Below are 19,644 nucleotides of genomic sequence, written 5' to 3' on the forward strand. Positions count from 1 at the left end.
TCATCATTCCTAAATGGAAGAAGTTTGGAACCACCGAAGACTCTTCCTAGAGCTGGCTGCCTGGCCAAACTGAGCAGTTGGGGGAGAAGGAACTTGGTCAGGGAGGTGACCATTAACCCGATGGTCACTCTGAAAGAGCTCCAGAGTTCCTCTGTGGAGATGGGAGAACCTTCCAGAAGGACAACCATCTCTGCAGCACTCCACCAATCAGGACGTTATGGTAGAGTGGCCAGACGAAAGCCACTCCTCAGTAAAAGGTACATGACAGCCTGCTTGGAGTTTGCCAAAAGGCACCCAAAGGACTCTGACCATGAGAAACAAGATTCTCTGGTCTGATGAAACCAAGATTGAACGCTTTGTCCTGAATGCGAAGCATCACGTCTGAAGGAAACCTGGCACCATCCCTACGGTGAAGCACGGTGGTGGCAGCATCATGCTGTTGGGATGTTTTTCAGCGGCAGGGACTGGGATACTAGGCCGGATCGACGGAAAGATGAACGGGGCAAAGTACAGAGAGATCCTTGATGAAAATCTGCTCCAGAACGCTCTCAACCTCAGACTGGGGCGAAGGATAACCTTCCATCAGGACAACAACCCTAAGCACACAGCCAACGCAGGAGTGGCTTTGGGACAAGTCTCAGCCAGAGCCCGGACTGAACCCGACCTGGAAATAGCTGTGCAGCGATGCTCCCCATCCAATCAAACAGAGCTTGAGAGAATATGCAGAGAAGAATGGGAGAAACTCCCGAAATACAGATGTGCCAAGCTTGTTGTGTCATACTCAAGAAGACTTGAGGCTGTAATCGCCAAAGGTGCTTCAACAAAGTACTGAGTAAAGGATCTGAATACTGATGTAAATGTGATTTAATTTTCAATTTTTTTATACATTTGCAAACATTTCAAAAAACCTGTTTTTGCTTTGTCATTATGGGATATTTTGTGTATATTGATGAGGGGAAAAAAGTTAAGGGATCTGAATACTTTCTGAATGCACTGGATATGCAGTTGAAATTTGGCCAAAGAATCAATGACCAAAGATGTATTTTCAACATCTGTAAATTACGTATTTTCAATTTCATTCAGAACCGAAAATGACCCTGATTTCAGCGTCTGTTAAAAAAAAAAAAAAAAAATCAACGTCTGGAAACGTCTTTTCAAAGTCCGGAAAATACATATTTTCTTTCATTCAAAACCAATAATCAATCTAAATACAACGTCTGGAAAATACATATTTTCAACTTACCGAAAATATATATTTTTTATGTCTGGAAAATATGTATTTAAGCATCTGGAAAATACGTATTTTCACCTTTCATTCAGAACCTAAAATTAACCTAACTGGTAGACGTTTTAGATGTATTCCCAGCGTCCTTTTGCCTACTGGGTAGTGAATGAAGTAAAACCAATATATACGTTTTTTTTTAACTAGCCAACCGAGGTGCCTAACTAGCTAGCCCACCAGGCGATATTTAGCTACCTAGCTAGTTAACATTAGCTCATGTAGTCAGACTTTTATAAGTGATGACATGCTAGCTAACCAACTATCCTTGCAATGGTGTTGACCTAACATTAGCTAGCATGTCACCACGTGAAATAGTACGACTACCAAACCGTGCGCTAACGTTAACTAGCTGGCTAATTCAGGTTAACGTTAAAAGTAGACTCAGCAAATGACGTAGATGCAGAAAGTAAACAGCATTGAGTACCACAGTATGAGTCATAATACCCATAAAACCTATTGGTAAAACCCGGAAGTGGTTCCAATCGTTTTTTCCACCATTCTTTGTGTCTGGGATTTTTTAACTACTTCATATAAAGGCTGTGTTTCGTATAGGCTTACCCTGGTGTGACGTTTTGATAGCCTTTACAACTCTCTCTCGGACAAACGTTTATCAGTGTATTCGCCTGTAATCACCCCCCCCCCCCCAAAATAAAATGCAAATTAGCCGCTAATGTGGCTATCATACAAAACTATGCATCCTGTCACAAGCTTTGAGGTTATCCCTCAAGGCACATTTCTCCATGCAGTAACCTAGCAAGTAGATATTGTAGCCTTGTAAGTTTGATATTGTGTGTTTCTCGTGTGTATTCTTGTTTAGCATTTTTAAAATGACCTAGCTAGCTACTTTTGCATTTTTTTATTACTAGAATTACCCTTCGTAGAGAACTAGCTAAACTTAGGTCTGTCCGCCAATCTGAAGCCAGCTGTCAGGATGGTTCTGTGCTATGTACCAGATTATAACCACTACTCTGATAAGCACACGTGCATTTTATCATTTTCCATCCTCTGTAATCGAGAGGTGTCGCTGGAGCCATGTCATAAAGTAATCCCTGTTTGCTAGCTGCTAATAAGCTGTTTTGGTTAGGTCAAAAATCTGTGGTTAGCTAGGTGCTTATGAAAATTTTCTAGATAACCACCGACTGTAGTTAGGTGTACAACACACGATACCTTCCTTACAAGTAAAAAATAAAACAGCATATGCTCGCATAATGACTGTTGTGACCTTTTTATTGACAAGTATTTATTAAGCTAGCCGGCTAGTTAACATTAGCTCACGATTTGTAGGTCATACCTTTTCACGTGGTGACATGCTAGCTAACGTTAGGCCGGCACCATGGCATGGATAGGTGTTTAGCTACCACTTTAAAAAGTCTGACTAGATGAACGGTAAGCTAATGTTAGCTAGCTAGATATCTAAATTTCGCTTGATGGGCTAACTAGTTAGGCTCCTTGGTTGGCTAGTTAATGTTAGCTACATTAGCTAAAGTTGGCTAGCTTGCTCACCAAGGAATTGTGGGCTCAATCCTTTCCCCATACAAAACACAAACTCATCAAACATGATACAATATTGTGAATAACATTGCATTTGTAGATGCAATCGAAATTGACTTCATGTCCCCCTTTCCCCATGATTTAGACATGAGGCGTGACATGCGGAACATCAGGCTCAGCCAACGAGAAGCAGTGCATGATCAATGCCACCCTCAACAAGGAGATTTGCTGAAAGTGATGCACTCTCACTCTTGGGGTAAGACATAATTTAAACATCACTGGGTCTGAACCCCGCCCTGTGCATATGGGTCCTGGACTTCCTGAAGGGCCGCCCCCAGGTGGTGAATACCTCCACTTCACTGATCCTCAATACAGGAGCCCCACAAGGGTACATGCTCAGCCCCCTCCGGTACTTCCTGTTCACTCATGACTGCATAGCCACGCACTCCTCCAACTCAATCATCAAGTTTGCAGACGACACAACAGTAGTTGGCCTGATTACCAACAGTGACGAGACAGCCAAAAGTGAGGAGGTGAGGGCCCTGGGAGAGTGGTGCCAGGAAAACAACCTCTCACTCAACGTCAACAAAACAAAAGAGCTGATCATGGACTTTAGGAAACAGCAGAGGGAGCATGCCCCTATCCACATCGACGGGACCGTAGTGTAGTGAAGAAGGCGCAACAGTGCCTATCCAACCTCAGAAGGCTGAAGAAATTTGTCTTGGCCCCTAAAACCCTCACAAACTTTTACAGATGCTTAATTGAGAGCATCCTGTCGGGCTGTATCACCTCCTGGTACGGCAACTGCACCGCCTGGAACTGCAGGGCTCTCCAGAGCCAACGCATCACAGGGGGAAAAATACCTGCCCTCCAGGACACCTACAGCACCCGATGTCACAGGAAGGCCAAAAAGATCATCAAGGACATCAACCAACCGAGCCATGGCCTGTTCACCCTGCTATCATCCAGAAGGCGAGGTCAGTACAGGTCCATCACAGCTGGGACCGAGAGACTGAAAAACAGCTTCTATCATAATGCCAGGCGACTGTTAAATAGCCATCAATAGCCGGCTTCCACCCAGTTACGCAACCCTCCACCTTAGAAGCTGCTGCCATATATACATAGACTTGGAATCACTGGCCACTTTAATTATGGGACACTAGTCACTTTAATAATGTTTAAATAATGTTTACATACTACTTTACTCATCTCATACAGTGGGGAGAACAAGTATTTGATACACTGCCGATTTTGCAGGTTTTCCTACTTACAAAGCATGTAGAGGTCTAATTTTTTATCATAGGTACACTTCAACTGTGAGAGACGGAATCTAAAACAAAAATCCAGAAAATCACATTATATGATTTTTAAGTAATTAATTAGCATTTTATTGCATGACATAAGTATTTGATACATCAGAAAAGCAGAACTTAATATTTGGTACAGAAACCTTTGTTTGCAATTGCAGAGATCATACGTTTCCTGTAGTTCTTGACCAAGTTTGCACACACTGCAGCAGGGATTTTGGCCCACTCCTCCATACAGACCTTCTCATACAGACTTTCAGCTCCCTCCAAAGATTTTCTATTGGGTTCAGGTCTGGAGACTGGCTAGGCCACTCCAGGACCTTGAGATGCTTCTTACGGAGCCACTCCTTAGTTGCCCTGGCTGTGTGTTTCGGGTCGTTGTCATGCTGGAAGACCCAGCCATGACCCATCTTCAATGCTCTTACTAAGGGAAGGAGGTTGTTGGCCAAGATCTCGCGATACATGGCCCCATCCATCCTCCCCTCAATACGGTGCAGTCGTCCTGTCCCCTTTGCAGAAAAGCATCCCCAAAGAATGATGTTTCCACCTCCATGCTTCACGGTTGGGATGGTGTTCTTGGGGCTGTACTCATCCTTCTTCTTCCTCCAAACACGGCGAGTGGAGTTTAGACCAAAAAGCTCTATTTTTGTCTCATCAGACCACATGACCTTCTCCAATTCCTTCTCTGGATCATCCAGATGGTCATTGGCAAACTTCAGACGGGCCTGGACATGCGCTGGCTTGAGCAGGGGGACCTTGCGTGCGCTGCAGGATTTTAATCCATGACGGCGTAGTGTGTTACTAATGGTTTTCTTTGAGACTGTGGTCCCAGCTCTCTTTAGGTCATTGACCAGGTCCTGCCGTGTAGTTCTGGGCTGATCCCTCGCCTTCCTCATGATCATTGATGCCCCACGAGGTGAGATCTTGCATGGAGCCCCAGACCGAAGGTGATTGACCATCATCTTGAACTTCTTCTATTTTCTAATAATTGTGCCAACAGTTGTTGCCTTCTCACCAAGCTGCTTGCCTATTGTCCTGTAGCCCATCCCAGCCTTGTGCAGGTCTACAATTGTATCCCTGTCCTTACACAGCTCTCTGGTCTTGGCCATTGTGGGGAGGTTGGAGTCTGTTTGATTGAGTGTGTGGACAGGTGTCTTTTATATAGGTAACGAGTTCAAACAGGTGCAGTTAATACAGGTAATGAGAGGAGAACAGGAGGGCTTCTTAAAGAAAAATTAACAGGTCTGTGAGAGCCGGAATTCTTACTGGTTGGTAGGTAGACCTCCCGGGTGGCGCAGTGGTCTAGGGCACTGCATCGCAGTGCTAGCTGCGCCACCAGAGTCTCTGGGTTCGCGCCCAGGCTGGGCTGGGTTCGCGCCCAGGCTCTGTCGCAGCCGGCCGCAACCGGGAGGTCCGTGGGGCGACGCACAATTGGCATAGCGTCGTCCGGGTTAGGGAGGGTTTGGCCGGTAGGGATATCCTTGTCTCAGTATGTAAAATGTATGCACTCTACTGTAAGTCGCTCTGGATAAGAGCGTCTGCTAAATGACTAAAATGTAAATGTAGGTGATCAAATACTTATGTCATGCAATAAAATGCAAATTAATTACTTAAAAATCATACAATGTGATTTTCTGGATTTTTGTTTTAGATTCCGTCTCTCACAGTTGAAGTGTACCTATGATAAAAATTACAGACCTCTACATGCTTTGTAAGTAGTAAAACCTGCAAAATCGGAGGTGTATCAAATACTTGTTCTCCCCACTGTATACTGTATTCTATTCTACTGTATTTTAGTCAATCCTACTCCAACATTGCTCGATCTAATATTTATATATTTCTTAATTCCATTCTTTTACTTTTGTTGTGAATTGTTAGATACTACTGCACTGTTGGAGCTAGGAACGCAAGCATTTCGCTACACCCGCAGTAACATCTGCTAAATATGTGTATGTGACCAATAAGACTTTATTTGAGTAAGGATGGTCTTCATGGAGGTGGTAAGACCCTTCCTCCTCCTGGATATAGAAATCCTTCGACTTCACTGCCTCCTCAATGGTAAGGTCCCTTGCACCATAGAGACACTTGACCTCCACCTATGGTGCCCACCAGACAATCCGGTGAGGCACCCAGGATCCCAGATCCCGTGACCCAAAGCCCAGACTCATGCACATCCATCCCTAAAGCAATTTTGAATGCCTTGATTCCCTCCTCTTTGTTACATGCCCCAATTTACAGAAAACACCACCATCCAACGACTGTGGTCTGAGGTCCTTTTTTAGAGGCATTGGAGTAACGCGATTGGCCCTAACCACTGCTCCAAAATGGCTGGCCGTCAACATCCCTCTCCTCATTGTGTGCCAGTTGGGGTTGGTGTGCTGTCCAACTGTTGCCTGCCATATAGCTTCTGGCTGCTCCACCGACAGCACCATGCCAGCCAATATGCCTGCATGCCCCAGGTTCCCTTGTTTTTTAACCATGTCTGGTTCAGACAGAGATGAAAGTGAGGGTAGTGGTTGTTCTGGCTCAGGTTCAAGGAGCCATGCCATTCCACTGAACCTGCCCCGGAGATGGTTTCTTAGCCACTGAAGAACCTCCTCTGTGGGCTCTAGGAATAGAGGGTTATAGTCTTCGGCCGGGTACAAGTCCTTCACTGACTGCACCTGATTGGGCACAGCTGTCTTCCTCCACTGGCATTCCACATCCGTACAGCGAATATTGTGAACCGCAAAAATAGCCAATGCAGCCGCGTGGCTACACTTATGAACTCCGCGGGAGCAGTTGCATGCGGTAGAGAGAATCCCTTGGTCACCTATAGAGACCTGCCAACAGGAAGGATGTTAAGTGCCACATGCCTTTCAATGCATGACTTTGAACACCTTGAAATGCATTTGTTGTAAGAAATGTGCTATATATATATATATATATATATATATATATATATATATATATATATATATATACAAGTTAGATTTATTTGATTGACATTACAGCTATAGAATATTTAATAAACTAATTTTCACAAGGACAAGTGAAGTTTTTCCATTATCACTTGACATACTGGAGCAGGCTCAAGGGGGTGGGGTTTCCACGTCACCAAGTTCAATAACCAAACACGCACACAAAGCACAACTAGAATACAAATGGGGAATTCATTAGGGAGATTTGCACACTGGGAAAGGGGGGAATTCAGCAACCAGTCCACAATCTGTTCTCGTTGTTTGTTCCGTTCTCCAAGGGTAATCCTAAAACTCAGATCCTAAGCCAAACCGGTTCGGTACACATTGGGGGTAATCAAACAGTCCAGGTCACAATGGGTAATCACACAGATAATTCTCTCTTCTCGCACTCTCCATAACACATGTTTCCCTCTGTCCTCTCCCTATTTGTGCAGCCCGCTTCCTCTTTTATCCCCAAGCACTCAATGGCTTAATGATCCACTGGCTTGCCTCGTTGCGGCAGGAAGTCCATATAAGACTCGGTGGTGGAGCCAGTGGGCTGCAAGATATCTCCCTTGATTCACCACTCCCCTCACCTCTCCCTACCATCTGCCAACCCCTCCTCAGCTCCAACCTGGAGAGAGGGGCGGTCCAGCTCCCTAGGGCATCCCTCCTGGAGAGGGCATCGGTCTTTCCATGGGCTGCACCTGATCTGTGGATCACAGAGAAAGGAAAGGGCTGTAAGGAACCAGCGGGTGACCCAGGCGTTACTGTCCTTATTCCATGACATCCAAACCAGGTGCATGGTGCATGGTCCGTTACAAGGGTGAAGTGCCGTCCCAATAAGTAATATTTCAGCATCTCCAGTGCCCACTTTATCGCTTGACATTCTTTCTCCACAGTGGAATATTTTTGTTCCCGCAGCAACAGCTTCCGGCTAATGTCCACGACTGGGTGTTGCTCACCTTCTTGTAGCTGTGATAGGACGGCAACCACCCCTGTTTCGGATGCATCAGTCTGTACCACCAGTGGTTTGGAGAAGTCCGGGGTCACCAGCACGGGTCCAGTACACAGTGCTCCCTTTAGGTCTTGGAAGGCTTTCTCCGTCTCCTCGGTCCACGTCACCTGGGCGGGCAGATGGCACCTGGTTAGATCTGTCAGTGGGCTGGCTGGGGAGGCAAAGTGGGGAATAAATCTCTGCTAGTAACTAGTCAACCCCACAAAGGTGCGTACCTGCTTTTTGGTGAGGGAGTTGGACCAGTCCCGAATCACCTCCACTTTCTTCATCTGGGGTTTGACACATCCCCTCCTGATCGTGTACCCCAGGTACTCAGCCTCCCGCTGGTCGAGCCGACATTTCCTTGGGTTAACTGTTAGTCGTCCCCCCCCCCCCCCCCCCCCCCCCCCCCGTAAGGCCTGCAATACCGCGTTCACCTGGTTTAGATATGTCTCCCACTCGCTCCCATGGATCACAATATCATCGAGGTAGACCGCCGCGTACTCACGATGGGGACTGAGAATCCGGTCCATCAACCTCTGGAAGGTGGCCGGGGCCTTGTGCAACCCAAAGGGCAGCTTCTTGTAGTGGAACAGCCTGTCAGGGGTGGGAAAAGCAGTTAGTTTTCTCCCGCGCCTCGGGAGCTAAGGGCACCTGCCAATAACCCTTTGTCAGGTCGAGCGTACTGATAAATCGGGCGGTCCCTAACCGTTCGATTAGTTCATAAATTTGGGGCATGGGGTAGGCGTCGAACTGTGAGATTTCATTTACCTTTCTAAAATCATTACAGAAGCGAATGGTGCCGTCTGGTTTCAGCACCACTATGGGGCTGCACCACTCACTATTCGACTCATCGATAATATCAGCTTCCAACATTGTTTTTACCTCGGTCCTGATGGCCTCTCCTTGCTTCCGGTATACGATAGGGTCTCAACTTCACCTTTTTCCTGGGTTCGGTGATGATGCTGTGCTGTACCAGATCGGTGTGTCCTGGTTCACTGGAGAACACATCCTGGTTCTGGCCGACCAACTCCGTCAGCTACTGCTTCTGTGTTTAGCTCAGCTGCTCCCCCAGTGGCTCCTCCGCCGGCTTGATGTTTGTGGTAGCCTTCTTCGTGGAAATAGAGTAGAGTACATCACGTGCATTCCATTTCTTTAACAAATTCACATGGTAAATCTGGGTCAGATGCCTACGTCCCGGCTGTCTGACCCTATAGTTAACTTCACCCACCTTCTCAAGGACTTAGTTTGGCACGTTCCATTGGGCCAAAAACATACATTCTGAGGTAGGGACCAACACCAACACTTTGTCTCCTGGCTGGAAGTCTCTTCGTTGTGCCCCTCTGTTGTACACCCACGCTTTGGTCTCCTGGGCCTCCAGCATGTGTTCCCGTACCAGGGGCCATAGGGTTGCTATCCGGTCTCACATGTCTTCCACGTGTTCCACCATGGTCCAATGGGGCAACGGTTGCTGTTCACAGGCTTCTTTAGCCACGTCCAGCAGTCCTTGGAGTCGTCTTCCGTACAGGAGTTCAAAGGGAGAGAACCCGGTTGAAGCTTGGGGCACTTGTCGGATTGAGAACATCAGATAGGGTAGCAGCTGGTCCCAATTCTTTCTGTCCGCCTTCATCACCTTCTTGAGCATCTGCTTCAGGGTTTGATTTAACCTCTCCACCAACCCATCGGTCTGCGGGTGATACACTGAGGTGCGCAACTGGGTTATTTTCATTAGTTTGCAGAGATCCTTCACGATTCGCGACATGAACGGGGTTCCCTGGTCGGTTAATATCTCATCGGGGATTACTACTTGGGAGAACAGCATGACGTAACTCACGTACGATTCCCTTGGTGGCCATGGTGCGCAGGGGAATGGATTCCGGGTACCTGGTGGCATAATCCATAATCACCAGGATGTATTGGTGCCCTCGGTTGCTCTTGGGTAGAGGTCCAACCAGGTCCATTGCGATCCTGCTGAAAGGGACTGAAATAATAGGTAGGGGAATTTAGAGGCTGCGAAATTGTGGTTTTGGCACCACCTGCTGGGCAACTGCGGCAGTAATCCTCCACTGCTCTCTTCACACCCGGCCAGTAAAATCCTGCCTTGATCCAGTCTAAGGTCTTCTCCACCCCTAGGTGAGCCCCAAGAAGGTGGGAGTGTGCCAACTGCAGGACAGATTGTACAAAGGGACGGGTCACTAACAACAACTCCATACATTCGTAATTCTTCTTCATGACCTGATACAGTAATGTCTTCTTCATAGAAAAATTAGGGTAGGTGATCTGACTTACCCCCTCCATGGGCTTTCCATCCACTACGGTCACCTGCTGGAGCGCACTGGCCAGGTTGGGATTATCCAATTGGGCCGTGCCAAACCGGCCCGCTAGAGAGGCGGGCTCTGGTGCCACGTCATGGTCCATCGGGAACATGTCTTGCAGACTCACCACACCTTCCTCCAGTCTTGCTTCACCCGAGTCACCCACCAAAAGGGGTTCTGTTGATGCCTGGGGGTCCACTTCCTGGAATCCACACATCGACATCCCTCCTTCTGGCGTCCCTCCCACCTATCTGGCTTCCTCCGCCCTTCTGGTTCCTTCAGTTCCCCATGTCTTTGGACATACTGGTCCACAGTTGGCAGAACATCAGGAAATCCCTCCTGATAAGGACCGGCACAGGCAGGGGGATGCTGTAGCATCATACGCCCAATCATGGAATCTTTGTGCCCTGCTATTCAGGGTGTAACCATACCGGCTCAGGATTTACTTTTTCAGCCCCTCATAATGCATCGCCTGGTCAGCCGTCAGATCATGATAGGGCTTCTGTGCCATGCCTGACAGGAAGGTTGCTAGCAGGCTGGCTCATTGCTCATGGCCATTTCTCCCTAACCGCCTTCTTCTCGAAGGCTTGGAGGTAAGCCTCGATGTCGTCAGCCTCTGTCTGCTTCAGTATAAACCTACTGAGTTTGGGACGAGAGACTGCTGCGCCTGCAGCCAAACCGGCCTGGGCGGTTGTTAACTGGCTGAGTTCAGGTCGCAGGAGAGCGGTCTGCTGACGCTGTTCGTCCAGCAGCTCCCGAAGCGTTGCAGGCTATGCAATGTTCGCCTCCACCAACTGTTTCACCAATGCTTAATGGCATAATGATCCACAGGCTTGCCTTGTTGGGGCAGGAAGTCCATTAAAGGCTTGGGGGTGGAGCAAGCGGGCTGCAAGATATCTCCCTTCAATCACCACTCCCCTCACCATCTGCCACAATATCAATCATATAGTGGGAAGGATCATATAAATCAAGACTGTGTGAATGCATGTACCACCCCGAATAAATAAATAAATAAATACTGTTCCTTTGAAGATTTGTCTCTCGTCATGAAACTACAATACAGGTGGGATGTTCTACAAAAGTCAGATTTTTTAGACAACTTACTAGAATTGAGTTATACCACTCATCTAAGTCTGGTATCCGTGCTTGCAGTGCTTGAGGCGTCACTACAGACCCGGGTTCGATCCCAGGCTGTGTCACAGCCGGCCGTGACCGGAAGACCCATGATGTGGCGTACAATTGGCCCAGCGTTGTCCGGGTTAGGGGAGGGTTTGGCCGCATTGCACTCTAGCAACTCCTTGTGGTGGGCCAGGCGCCTGCAAGCTGACTTCGGTCGCCAGCTGGACGGTGTTTCCTCCGACACATTGGTGTGGCTGGCTTCCGGGTTAAGAAAGCAGTGTGTCAAGAAGCAGTGCGGCTTGGCAGGGTGGTGTTTTGGAGGACGCATGGCTCTCAACCTTCGCCTCTCCTGAGTCCGTAGGGGAGTTGCAGCAATGGAACAAGACTAACTACCAATTGGATATCACGAAAAAGGGGTAAAAGTAAGAAAAAACAATTGTATGAAAAAAATAAAGGCAACGGAAAGAGTTAATGGTTTGGACAGGGGTCTCTGATCGTGCTGGTGAACGGTAGCTGGTGCCGCATTCAAAACAACTGGGAACTCGGAACTGGGAACTCTCCGACTTCAGTGCATTCAAAACAACTGGGAACTCTGGAAAAGAGCTCTGACTGGGAAAAAATGTATTTGAACGGTCATCCAACTCAGAATTCCAACTCGGGAACTCGGGCCTCTTTCTAGAGCTCTGACTTTCCGACCTGAAGATCACTGACGTCATGATTTGACCTCGTATATTTCCGAGTTCCCACTTGTTTTGAACACAGCATGACAGTGTCGGCTAGAGATGACGTGCAGGAGCTTCCTGCAGGAATTTGTAGTCTTGCTGAGGACTTCTCTGTTGCTAATTTGCATTTCATATTTTTGAGTAAATTGAGGTGAATATATTGATAAAACTCACCTTGTCCGAGAGAGAATTACATGGCTATCAAAACGTCACACCAGGGTAAGTCTACACGAAACACAGACCTTATATGAAGTAGTTCTAAAATCCCAGATGCAAAAATGAATGGGGGGAAAAAACGATTGGAACGATTACCGGGTTTTACCACTAGGTTTAATGGGTATTATGACACGTCCACTGTGCCGGACTATAGTGGGTCAATTTCCACAACTAAGAGTTGTTGTGTCTTTGGCTATGCCAGATTAATTGCTATGACATGCTATTCTATAAAATAATTTCTCCGTAATTAATATTACCTGATTGAACTAATCATGTAAATGTAATTAACTAGAGAGGGACACCACAAAATAATATTTATAGAGCTGTTATCTTCCGAATAAACTCTTAAAGATTTAGTAATATTTTACATCCATAGCAGTCACATTAATCGTCATTTTATTCAGTCTCATCTGAAAGTTGTAAATCCTTGGTTATCTGCAAGAATCCTGGCTAACAAGTTGAATCAGCAATACAAAATTGGGTTTAATTATTTATTTACTAAATACCTAACTAATCACACAGAATCACACATACACAATTAAATCATAACTTGATTTGAGTTTTCGTAAAGGAAAACGTCCCTAGCGGGCGGAATAGATATGACAGCTTGTTACACAAAGGGAAGGGGCTGAGTTTTAGTGAAAGCGCGGGAGACTGGGACAGAGGCGAAGCTGTACTATCGTAAATACAGTATCTTATGCATTCTAAATTACCGCCCATTTAGAAAAGGAAAATGCAATAAATATTTACTCTGAGCTGCGCTTCAGTAGGTTGGTGGTAGATGCAAGACCGTCTTGCCAAACCGAGTCCTCTGTCCTTTGAAGAATGTCTCTGGTGGTCACTGGATACGTTGGAGTAACGTCGATGTGTAGTAGACGGGATACTCTGACTGTCCTTCCTAACCTGCGTTTGTAGCAGCTGTTGCTAACTCAACAGCTAGGAGGTATCACTTCTGTAGTGAATACGAGTTCAAAGTTCATACCATTTGCAACCAAAGTCCATGCTGATGTTGGCTTAGTTCTGTAGTTATTATCTGAACCATTCTGACATCGGACCGTCATCCTAATGTACCCGGAACAGGAAGTTATATTTTTGTCAATGGCTTTTATAGTGGAGGGAGAGGGGTGTATCTGAAACGTTTATAACCCATGTCTCTTCACAGGGGCTGGCCCCTGGTCGAGCAGAAGCCCAAACTTATGAAAACCCAAATCTCTCATTTGGAAGCTAAAATTACATTTCATCTCTTCACAAATAATTTCATATTCAAACATTTGAATTGAACAACAATTCCATGTGAATCCGATACCTCTGACGTTTAGACTTTCCACAGTAGAGTTTGTCATTCTATCATTGATGAGAATGTGTCAGAGGGAAACCGAACTGACATAATATACCTTAAGTACCACCGCATATGTTCAGTTGGTCGGATTACCAGAATATAGTTCATTTCCCTCCAACTTCTGATGTTCCCCGAATCTCTATGTTAACCAATGGGTTTTCTTATGTCACATCAGTTATAGTAGGGAGAGGGAAAAAGGGGGAAAGAGGTATTTATGACTGTCATAAACCTACCCCCAGGCCAACGTCATGACAGAGTGTTGAAGCGCAAGGCTCAATTTCTCTGCTGTTTTGGTCCCACTGTGAACAGCATAAAGCGAACCCGTGCACATGCACAGATACTGTGTGTGACTGTATGAGACCAGTTTTGCATCTCGCTCATCTCAATATCTACGGTGCTGCTCGTGGCAACGTCATTTCATTGAGTCTAGTTACCTTTAAGATCGATGCCATCATTTTCTATCCATTATAGCAACCAAGACTCCATCAAATGATGTGAGAAACCAACATGTATAGAATATATATTGTTTTTATATGTTCCCTACAGGTTATAGAAAAGAGCAGAACTCTCTCTCTACAGGTTATGGAAAATGTGCTCTTTTAGTATTTCTCAAGTAGGTTTTCTCAAGGAGAAAGTCCCCCACTACTATGTCAAAGATAATCAAATTAAAATACTTTAGTAAATACTACAGTATACAGTATACTATAACCTGTATGGAACACAATATATGGTCTATATCTGGCATGTATGTTTCTCACTTACGGGTCGCACAAATTGGAATTTGGATATGGGGGATGGAAATAGGCAGGGTATATGTAAATGAAATACTGTAGTATTTACTATAGTTAAAAATATATACATCTTAGGAGCCCTTGCTGTCCTTGGCAGACCATAAAGAAGCTACGGCTAGCAATTATTAAAATAAAACTCAGACATCCATCTCTACACAAAACTGGACCAACAAGTCTGCAGGATCTTAGTTTGACCTATACTGTCACAGAAACATAATCCTGTAGCAACAGGATTTGAACGTTTAGTTCATCATGTTGCTTGATTGATGGTTAGGCTATTAGCTGGCCAAAAGTAGGCTACATGAAAAGTGCAATACGGTTAATATAACTTGTGTGTTTTCACTGAATTGATGTAAATCACGAAGCTCATCAGAATTTCCTCCAAATTCTCAGCAACAAAATAATGATCAAATTAGGTTACTACATCTGTACCATGACATTTCTTATTAAAAAGTCAAAACCATTTGGAATCGAGAGCAGCAAGGTCCACCTTAAAGTATGTGTGGGCCTATGTTTGTTCTTGATATTTTTTTATTTTAATTGCAAGAGATAACCATACATAGAACATCTATTTAATCAGTCATAGTACTCTATTACAGACATTGTATTTCCTTTTTAATGGATTGTAATGATTACCCACTGTAAGCAGCTCAGGGACAGCACAACTGATGTGATATATCATTAATTTGAAGTGCCTCATAACGTTGCACATAGTAGACCATCAAACTCACACGCCCGTGTGTCTCTCTGCAATTATCTGGTCTGAGACAGGTGGTCGCTCAAGTCACCTTGCTATAGGACAGGTAACTCAAATGAACTCATAGAAAAAATACCATAGTAGTGTTAAGTGACTATAAATCTGACATGAGCCAGGATGTTCTCAGTGCTGCACACAAGATACTTGTACTAAGTCCACATAAAATGTTAGTGTATTGTGTTGATAGGCTATTTAATTGAGACATGTTGAAAATGCTATAATCCTTCTCTTAGAGCTTTTTTCAGACTGTCAGGTTTTTATGGGTTTCTTGCTTGATTTACTATTGACAAGAAGCTGAGGCGAACTGGCAAACAACAGTGTGTGATGTATGAAAGCATGACAGGGTGGTCGGCACAAAGTCAGAAGAGAATGTAGGCACAAAGTGAGAAGAGAATTAAGGAAGTGTGCAAGTGTGCATATGAAGCCATTGGACTAAATCAAGTAATTGATTCCTATGTACAGAATTAAACAATTGCTTGAGTTTAAATACAGTGATTTTATTCCTTATACTGTACATCAGGAATGAAGTACCTCACATTCTTCAAAGTAAAAAAATTGGTTGCTAATGCAACATTTCGTTAACATGGAGGAAAAAATATGGAAAATCCATTAGAAAATGATACAGTGGCAAAAAAACGTATTTAATTGTAAAATATTGATCTACATTTTATGACAAATTAACCTCCCAGGAATGGGTGTTAATAGATTTTGAAACAACCATTAATAGCACATAAAACATTTATGGTTGTGAGCATATCATGTGCTAAAATAAATAATTGATTTTGTTCATACTGTAGGCTTGGACAAATACAGGAGCTGTTGGCTGCTGTAATGGCAGAAACTATGATTGAATGTTTCAGATACCATGTTCCTAGAAGCTATATTGATTGTTCATTGTCTTGGAGAAGGAACAGGTTCCAGTTTCCATTAGGGAAAGAATTATATAGTGAGAGAAAATGACATTTACATCACTATATTGAGTAAAAACATTGGTAAAACTTCTAGTTGGTATGCCACACGATACACTCTTTTTCATGGTCCTTCAAGCCAGATATGGATAATGATCATGTTAACATGATGCCCCCAGGCAACATCCATGCCTACATTTGATGTAAGATATGTTAGTGTGACTCCGGAGTGGGTTTTGCTATGGTGCTCAAAGGCGGGAAAAGTCTTTGGAAGAGGAAGTGATGTATAACTTTCCCAGCATATTCATGAGCTTGTGAAAGGTTATGGCCAAATGTGAAAAATGTGTTAGTGTAGTTCAGCAGAATGGTTACTCACTTGGACCTCATGCTATTAAAAAAAACAGTCAAGGTCTACAGTAATGGAGTCTTTTGAGAAAGACTCTCATGAAAAGTTTGCATCTATGGGAATTTAGCGCCATTGCATCATTAATTGGCACTGGTTGTTCTCTGAGAGTGAGCCTGCCAGCTACACTGCTGTCTGCCTCCGCTACCAGCCAGTGCCCATGTACACAATGCCAGTTTAATTAATGACATCACTAAAAGGTTTGGCCCACTAAAGTTTGCAACCTGTTTAATATCCTAAGTGCCTCTGCACCTCTCTCAATCTCCCAAAGGTACAATATGAAGAGGGATCAATCAATACTAGCTAGGCCTAAACCTCCATACCACCACCTACAGCATTAGCAGCAGCTCCTCCCCTCTCCCAAATAAGTTGAAAGAAATCACCTGGTTCTTACCCAAAGTCTGAGACATATAGACAATTACAATGACAGCATCAGTGTGAAAGAATGACAATTTGCAACAATTTGGTTCAGGTTACTCATGAAGCCGCTGATACAATGTTGATGCTTAAAGGATCACATGCTTTACAATCCTATATCTGGTATAAAACAACGTACATTGTATGTGCAATGTAATGCAATGCACAGTGCCACAATGTGAAATTCTATTCCTTTAATCTGGAGAGGGTATCGCTTCGACGCCATTTGCTTTCCCCAGTGCAGTCTGTCAGGCTTAATTGGAAGCCCTGTTACAAGACTCTAATCTGACTCTGCTGCTCATTGGAAGTAATTCATTCAAGGCAGTGTCTATAAAAATCCTATAACTCTCACTCCAGTCTTCTCCTTTATGCGCTCTCTCGCTTTCCAAAACACTGAATGAAGAGGGAATTATGAATTGGTTAACACAAACCTTTATTCACAAATTGTTGAATGGGAAAAAAACACTGACAAATCATTTGTATTATAATAAACCCACCATTTTCACTTGGTTTATGTAAGATACAGGCCTAGACAATATTTTAGATGTGTGTTGCTGAGTTATTTACTTATATCTCTTTAAATTCATAGAGGGGTTATTTTCAGTTAAATCTATTTCTAAGGTGTAATCATTGGAAAGGTCATGTAATCAATATACAGTAGGTCTTGGACCCAGTTGCTTGCAGCCCACTATTTTAGCCAACCAAGGTAATCAGGAGTAGTTTTTTTTACAAGAGGTCTAAGCTCTTTTTTTCACACAGCAAATGTAGTCCAATCAGTCCCTCTCCCACTAATGCAGCACCAGGCCTGACTCTATTTATACGACTGTGGGCGACTGAGGATGGCAGAATCGATTATTCAGACTGACTCCGACTCTTCATTCATTCGTATGAGCTGTTATTTAATGACTAGAGATAAAAATAGACATAGAACCTTACTTGAGGAGCTGAGGGAGGGAACGAAGGAGTGGACTTTTTAAGGGTCGGGGGTGATCATCATTTTCTTGGTTCATCTATTATTGATTTTCAAGAAGAAAATGACGCTGAGTGTGAAAAACAAGGAGAGTTACAGTGAGCTACAAAAGTGACACATTTACTGTAAATAATAATGGAATGCTTCTAAACAATTATACATTAATGTGGATGCTATCATGATTACGGAGAGTTCTGAATGAATCGTGTATAATGATGAGTGACAAAATTACATGAGGCATAAATATCATCCCTGCCACAAAATGCTAACTTCCCCTGTTATTGTAATGGTGAGAGGTCAGCATGTCTTGGGTGTATGATATTTGTGCATCTGTAACTTTCTCACTCATCATTATTCACGATTCATTCAGGACTATCTGTAATGGGCACAAAATAATCTGAAACACAACCAGAGCATCCAGTTGGGCTGTATCACCGCCTGGTACGGCAACTGCAGCGCCTGCAACAGCAGGGCTCTCCAGAGGGTGGTGCGGTCTGCCCAACGCATCACCGGGGGCAAACTACCTGCCCTCCAGGACACCTACAGCACCCGATGTCACAGGAAGGCCAAAACGATCAAGGACAACAACTACCTAAGCCACTGCCTGTTCACCCCGCTATCATCCAGAAGGCGAGGCCAGTACAGGTACATCAAAGCTGGTACCGAGAGACTGAAAAACAGCTTCTATCTGAAGGCCATCAGACTGTTAAATAGCCATCACTAGCACCTTAGATGCTGCTACCCTATATACATAGACTTGAAATCACTGGCCACTTTAATAATGGAACACTAGTCACTTTAATAATGTTTACATATTTTGCATTACTAATCTCATATGTAAATACTGTATTCTATTATATTCTATTGTATTTTAGTCTATGCCGCTCCGCATTGCTCGTCCAAATATTTAATTATTCTTTATTCCATTCCTTTACTTTAGATTTGTGTGTATTGTTGTGAGATTGTTAGATATTATTAGGATGTATTTGGGCTAAACAGTGTTTCTAGTGGCAAAATACTCCCCCCCTCCTTTTCACTCTTGTTAATCAAACAAGATAGACAAATAAATGCATGTTTTAAAAAAACAAGGCAAATAAGGTTTCATCCTCTATTATTTCACAGAATTTGCCATGTTTATATCAATGAGGTATAGCTGACAACGTCACGAAAACGATGCATATACTTCAATGGGGCAGAATTCCATGAGTTATTGTGAATTTGGATGGCAATTTGGATGGCCAGATAGCTACCAACAATAACAAAAACTGCCATGTGGGGAATCGTGACTCGTTTCAGCTAGTTTAATCTTGTTCTTGATACCATGTCTTGTTTTGAGCTGTTTTGACTGATTTCATGTCAATTTTAATATGGTTTAAAATTCGCTAGCTAACTAACTAACAACTGTAATGATGTATTTGAGAGACAACAAGTGCTCACTGTTCAAATGTTTTTTATGTCTTCAATAAACATTGGAGACGAAACATAGTTTACATGTTGTCAACAATCTAAGCCAAACCCATCTGTTTTTCCTCCATATTTGTGCACGCGTCGGTTTTGTTAGTAAACAATCAACCCGTCTACAGTATATACTAGTGTACATCGTTGGTTATACCCCTCATATGTGGCGGCGAGGTTGAGCCAACTGATAGTCTGGCGGTCGTCACCAAACAC

General features: G+C 44.1%; 1 non-coding gene across 1 annotated transcript; it reads left to right on the forward strand.

Annotated features, from left to right (window-relative positions):
• The first annotated feature begins 14,314 nt into the window (after nt 1-14,314).
• On the forward strand, nt 14,315-14,367 carry LOC129824633 (U7 small nuclear RNA). The gene has a single exon (XR_008754785.1). It is a non-coding gene; the product is annotated as a U7 small nuclear RNA (small nuclear RNA).
• The last annotated feature ends 5,277 nt before the right edge of the window (nt 14,368-19,644 follow it).

Source organism: Salvelinus fontinalis, chromosome 26, assembly GCF_029448725.1.
Source record: "Salvelinus fontinalis isolate EN_2023a chromosome 26, ASM2944872v1, whole genome shotgun sequence".
NCBI lineage: Eukaryota > Metazoa > Chordata > Actinopteri > Salmoniformes > Salmonidae > Salvelinus > Salvelinus fontinalis.